Genomic DNA, 6,648 nt, shown 5'->3' with positions numbered 1-6,648 from the left:
AGATTACTTTATGATGTAACTGCAAATTACATTCTAATCACTCAAATATATTTATTTACTGCCAAAAACTTTCAGAGTGAAGTATTTTCAAGAACAGCAGTCACAGTAATATTATGAATCGTAGCTGAAATAAAGCTAGTGATGCATGATAATTAGAATTTAAAATCAATACTTGGAAGATTTAACAATGATTTGACTCTTTAGATGTTACTTGATGCAACAACATTTTTTTTTTTTACCTGCAAAAGTCTCTTTGGATAGAAGGAATGAATGGATATTCTGGAGCAACTAGGCATTTCTGTTTCTTGGTTTGGAGAAGCAAAAGTCCACATGCAAAGGCTTGCCACTGGGTGGCAGTGAACAGGATGATCCACTAGGGTCCTCTGTAGGGGTTGATGTACAACTATGCCATCAAAACCCATGCATACACAAGAAAATGGCTTTTTGAATAGCTGTCCACTGACCTCTATACGTGAAAGGGTTAAATTATTCAAGTGCAAAGGATTATGGGTATTCCCACCAGCCACAATGCTTCTCCAATGAGCGTGCTTAGTAATACTGTAAATGCAACAATGTGAGGTTTAAAGTGCTTAGCCTTTATAGCTTTACAAAAGCAAACTCAAACTGTCCACTCGACAGAAGTCTGGCAGAACAGATAAAAGCGTCTTTACATGTGGTACTTAAAGTGCTTAATCAGAGTGTGTAGTGGCAAACAGTTTGTGCGTAACATCCTTTCCCTTGTAATATCAAAATTGTGTTTAAAGGGGACCTTTTATGCAAAATTCACTTTTATATGGTGTTTGAACATAAAAATGTGTTTGCAGTGTGTGTACACAACCACCCTAATGATAATTTTTTTTTTTAAATCCCCATAAATCATAAGCAGTGTCTCAGAACAAGCCGTTCGCAGATTCTGGGAAAAGTGACATCACTTTGCATAGGCCCCTCCCACGACTGTTGACTGACACCGCTGTATTAGCATAGACCCGCCCTGAGTGAGCTGGACACAGGCCGCCATTGTTTCGCCGCCGGAGCTGCTGTAGACAAGAATGTCTCCTAAGCGATTGAGATGTTTTGTTGTTGGATTTAAGAATGCACATAGCAGTCTTCATGTACTCCCGACATCTGAGCCGCTGAAGACGCAGTGGATTACTTTTGTTTTTGAAAGGAATGCGCCCCCCAATCTACCTAAATGCGTTTAATCATTTTACACCAGACTACTTTATGAAAGAGGGTCAGTACAAAGCAGGCTTTGCTAAAAAGTTGTCACTCTTCTTGAAAGGGGGCCAGGAGCAGCAGCTCATTTGCATTTAAAGGGATACACGCACACAAACAGCATGTTTTTGCTCACACCCCAAAAGTGGCAATTTTAACATGCTGTAAAAAATTATCTGTGGGGTATTTTGAGCTACAACTTCACATACACACTCTGGAGACATCAGAGACTTATTTTAGATATTTTAAACTAGAAGATATGTTATATAAAAATAGAAATATATAAACTGACAGTCATTTCATTGAGAAAGCATATTGTTTGTAAATACACATTGTAAATAATGACTAGACAATGGACACCTGTGAACAATGAAACAATGAACCAATGACAACATGACAACACAGAACATGGCAGGATCACATGACTAGAACAGGGGATCACATGACAGACATGAAACAAGAACATGAAACAAAACCAAAATGTGACAGATCCCTGTCTCGAGGTCATTTGTTGTATTTATGGACTCTTATTTTGAAGTGTGTTTTCTGTTCACTTAGTTGCAATGCTTCCCCTTCCCTATTTGCCTTTGGCCGTTTCTCAATATGTGTTCTTGTCTGTACTTGTGTTCTTGTGTACTTGTGAAACGTCATCGGTCGCTGCCCAAGTACTGTTCCAATCCAATGTTCACATCTAGCCAAGTCCAGTTCAAATCCCTGGATGTGTTCTGATCCACCTCTTTCATCGAGAGGTGACTTGTGCGGACTTGAGACAGCCAGGTATCCCAGAATGCATCTCGCACCAACCAGCAAGCTTCTGTTATTGTGTCACGAAATGTAGATTTAAGAGTTTTTCAGGCGAGAATGTAGTTGTGTAAAGCTCAAACCTGTGGTTTATTTATAAAGATATCGCCTTTTTACATTTTTTATTCAACACCTGCACTAAGGTTTGCGTTCTCGAGCACCAAACACTGTTGTGTGGATGAGCGGCCGGAGCGCATTAAGAGTTTTCTGTTAGAACGGTGTCGTGTTAGCGGCCCCTAAGTTAATAACTAATGATCTGTGCGATGGAAGTGAATCAATCAAAACTAACTTTAGCTGGACAATAACTTTATCCTAGAGCTGCTGTAAAGCCTAAACACTCTCTGTTACTGTAATCTCCTGTTATCACTGTAAAGCTGCTTTGAAACAATCTATACTGTTAAAAGCGCTGTATAAATGAAGGAGACTTGACTTCAGTTGTGAGATCCAGGCGATCAGCGGTCGCTCAGCGCTCATGTACCCGCCGAGATCACCCTTTCCTCGGCTAGTCCTGCTGACGTTTGCCGCTGGCTCTGATGTATCTAGTCTAGTGGTTCAACATGAGATAATTTGTCTTGTGTACAGTATATCTGGCAAATCGTGTTGAGCAGTCCCATCAGCTCAGCCTGTCCCTCCTGGCTCCCCGATCTGTCTTGCCTCCACTACATGGCCTGGCCTCCTCCTGCCCCTCCATCCCTCCATCCTCCCCTGTTCCGCCTCTGCTTTGAAATGCGGTTCCAATCAGCTTTTTTACAGATGCGTCTCAGTCTGAACACTCTGACTGCTCAATTCAGATTTAAAATAGTCTTTTGTGTCACACTCTTAGCACAACTCACAACCACAACATCAAACCAGGGATGGAAATGCCAGAAGTATTCATACATTTACATATATACATATATTACCAGTGTCGCTGAGTTTTTCATGTGCGACGGAGGAGTTTTGCACCGTGAATCGACAGAGATCGAGATGATGCACGTCCATTTTTCCTGCATCTGTTTTAAAAGCCTCGTCACATACACGCGTAATGACGTCGTCACCACAGCAACCCATAGAGTGATTATTTCTGGACACACAAATCTTATTTCATCACTCGCAATTAATAGAGCAGACAGTCCGCCTGCAGTCTGAAAATAGCCTTAGACATTCTAATGGGTTTATGTGAATTGTTATGTGAAGTTCATTACAATTAAAAGAAAAACGCATCAGTATTGATGTATTAGTATCAGTGATACTGGCCTTTCTCAGGGCAATCCTTTAAAAAGATCCCATTAAACAAACATTTTAAATACCGTCTTTATGTTGTTTCCACATTAATTTGGAGATTTGATGTGAAAATATATTTTGGATTACAAATTTTAAGATTAGGTGTGATTATTCATAATTAATTATAGAAATCTTTCTATTTTATTTATTGATTTATTTTAAGGTGTGATTTATTCACAGTTCCTGCCCTTGCCCCTGGGGGACCATTATAGCTTTATTGGGCTTTAATGCATATTTAACACATCAATCTCTCGTCACATCGGCGCTCGGAGGCTTGAGGAATGAGCTCTTCATACACTGCTGTCAATGAGCAATATATGAGGAAAGAGCCCTGAACACTCTCCCCCTCTCCCTCTCTCCCTCTCTCTCTCTCTCTCTCTCTCTCTCTCTCTCTCTCTCTGACCACAACAAATGAGCAATAAGCCAAAAAATACTGAAGAATATCCAAAACAATGTAAACTATTTTTTATATGTTCATATATGGGAGATTTGAAGTGGGAGTGCTTAATATAATCTCTAAGCTTAAAGTTATCATTACTATCCTCTTTTCTTATAGTAAAGCTTTATCCTACAGCAATAAAGAGACCTCATAACCTCTAACAATGCCAAAGAGCAATGCTGTCTGAAAGTGAACGGAGGATGGATGATTTATATGTTTCATGCCACATATGAACACAATTATTCAAAACACATGCAATATGCATATAGAGTCTAAACCAGGGCATAATCGTGCTGCTGATTCACTGAACTTACCAATGTGTGTCATTCTGAAAACTCTTAATTTCAGAGAAGTGACACTTTTATTTATTTATTTATTTATTTATTTATTTATTTTTACCTACATGCATTATTATTTTTATAGCCTTTGCTACCTTTAAGGTTCAGCTGTAATGTTTGAACTGATAGTTGTTTAATGATTTAAATTTAGTTTGCGTGATGTGTTAGATTTAGAAAGTGTAAGCGTGTGTTATGTTTAAATTTGCATAAATTTGCGTAATTGTAGCAGTGCCACTGATCCACGTTAGGATTTATTTACCCTAAATTCTCGCTGAATTCATTAACTAACGAATAGGCCAATTGTTGGCGACAATGTACGATATTATTCGTATAAATATGCCAATTTATCGAAAAAAAGAAAAAGAAAGAAAAGCCGCTCCACTCCTGACCTGGATCCAGGGCAGATCGCAGGAAAGCGGATGAGATTGTAGAAATTCACAGATTTACCTTCTTCTGCTCTCTTTCCATTCTTTTATCTCGCACTCTACATCCCTGACTCCACACTTACTGCTGTCAGCAACACATGTCAGTTCTGAAGGAATGAGTTTTCCTGACGAATGTGAGCGGAATCCCTGAAGAGTGTGAAGACAGGAGGAGGCTGGTGCGAGGCGGGGCAGGAGGAGTGTGTACACACACAGCCTGTGTTCTCACTGAGGTAGTCTTCCTTCAGTGTGACTGTAGATGTGCTCGGAGCACCGGATTATCCACACAACACACACCACACAACACACACCGCAGAACGCGCTCCCGACGCGTCACATCCTCACCAAAGCGCATGAGAGAAACCGAGCAAAGAGTGAAGAAAACAGCGACATTCACCCGTTCCTGAGTCTTCCAGGTCGACAGGTGAGTGAGAGCTGTTCAGGCGGTGTGTGTGTGTGTGTGTGTGATTCATAGTGGTAGCTGTAAATATGTCATTCATAGATTCATACTTGCATTAACATGTATTAATGCGCTCAGTATATTTGAAATAATTCGTTGCATCTTTCTTTCTTTCTTTCTTTCTTTCTGGATTAAGCACACAATCATAAGAAAACTGGTCCCACTTTATATTAAGTGTCTTTACAATGTAATTAAATTTAAATGAATAATTTGCTACTGTGGACATACATGTATTTAAAATTGTACTTATATATAGAAATACCTGCGTGTAATTACATCTGTAATTCATTTCTGTAATTACATCTGTTAAATTAACCCCTTAAACCCACACATACCTGTGCTAATCGTACCCGTATCCTCCTCAATAACAGCACATGTGATTTACAGTACATCAACACAATAAATACATTTAACTTAATTATTTGTAGTAGTTAAAGACACCTAATATAGTGTTATAAAATCAGCTACTAAATGAGAGTGTCATCATTAATTGTGCTCACGTACATTCAACTGTTGTCAAATGTGCATTTTACTCGAGATATCTGCATTCTCTGCAAAATTCCTGTAACTGTTAACTTAATAGTAATAATAATAAGAGGAAACAGAAATGTCAGGTTATCCAGCAGGATCTGGGGTCATTCAGTGTTGGTTTTTAAATCCAGCTTTATTTATTTCTGACTGGGACCGCTTGACTAATGTGTGGTTTTAGGAGAAGTGTGAGAGAGCCTTCATGCAAATAATCCATTATGTTCATTCTGGTGGAGATCAAAAGAGGCTCCAGAGTGGCAAAACGTTCAGTACAAGTCCTCCATTCTTGTGTGTGTGTGTGTGTGTGTGTGTGTGTGTGTGTGTGTGTGTGTGTGTGTGTGTGTGTGTGTGTGTGTGTGTGTGTGTGTAGATGCATAATGTGTGCAAATGTGTTTATGCTGTACCTCCAGTGATTCGTGTTATTTTTATTCTAACCCATCAGAGACACAGACAGAATAAAACCATTTCTGAAAGTACCTTTATTTTAGCTTGATTTGTGCAGGTTGTGTCATACTTTGATTTGGCAACACGATGGATTATGAGGCGTTGTGTGCCTGATTTCCTCCCCCACTCGTGTCACATCGGTACTGGGGGTCAGAGGTCAGCGTGAAGGCAGGTGTGATGGGCTGAAATGAGCGCGGGGGGTTGGTGTGTCGAGTCGAAATCAATGTAAAGTGCATCCCGGGGAAATAGAGCATGCCGTGAGGACTCATCAGGTACATCTGTGTTCAGCGTGAGGAACCGTTCAGTTCATGGCTCTGCGTTCACTGAGGAGAACTGAATGAGGAGGAGATCGAGTGACTGGGGTAGGGTCGTGTTTCTGGACACGCATGCTGAACACATTCCCGTTACTGAGCGTCTGTCGGCTCACAGAGGAGGAAGATATGAGGCTAATTAAAGTGAAAAGCAGGATGCCGAAAACTAGTGGATAAATGGTGTGAGAGAGAAATTTAAAACAGCTTAAGGAGTGTTAGAAGTGAAAAGATGAGGGGAAGAAAGGCTGAGCCACAAATAAATGTGTGTGTTTTTCGGCGTGAGTAATCCTCCTGGGAAAACGCCGGCGCTGCCAAAGTGCCATCCAACTCCTTTCTCCGCGCGCTCTTCATCACCCCTTTCTTCCCTCCTCCTCCCCCAAACGTGGACCTCAAACACATGTGGTCATGAGAACGGGTGAAGATGCTG

The 6,648-nt window shown here is 40.4% G+C and overlaps 1 protein-coding gene across 2 annotated transcripts in view; it reads left to right on the top strand.

Moving 5' to 3' along the window:
• The first annotated feature begins 4,625 nt into the window (after positions 1–4,625).
• The window catches only part of slc1a2b (solute carrier family 1 member 2b), a 52,865-nt gene continuing 50,842 nt past the window's right edge, over positions 4,626–6,648 (top strand). For both annotated transcript variants that reach the window (XM_079858989.1, XM_079858988.1), the window contains exon 1: positions 4,626–4,902. The gene's annotated coding sequence lies outside the window, so the exon portion shown is untranslated. The remainder of the gene's footprint in view (positions 4,903–6,648) is intronic.

The sequence above is a fragment of the Squalius cephalus genome, assembly GCF_949319135.1.
Source record: "Squalius cephalus genome assembly, chromosome: 23".
Taxonomy (NCBI): domain Eukaryota; kingdom Metazoa; phylum Chordata; class Actinopteri; order Cypriniformes; family Leuciscidae; genus Squalius; species Squalius cephalus.
The sequence above is the reverse complement of the archived record's forward strand: the minus strand, read 5'-3'. Positions and strand labels throughout refer to the sequence as shown.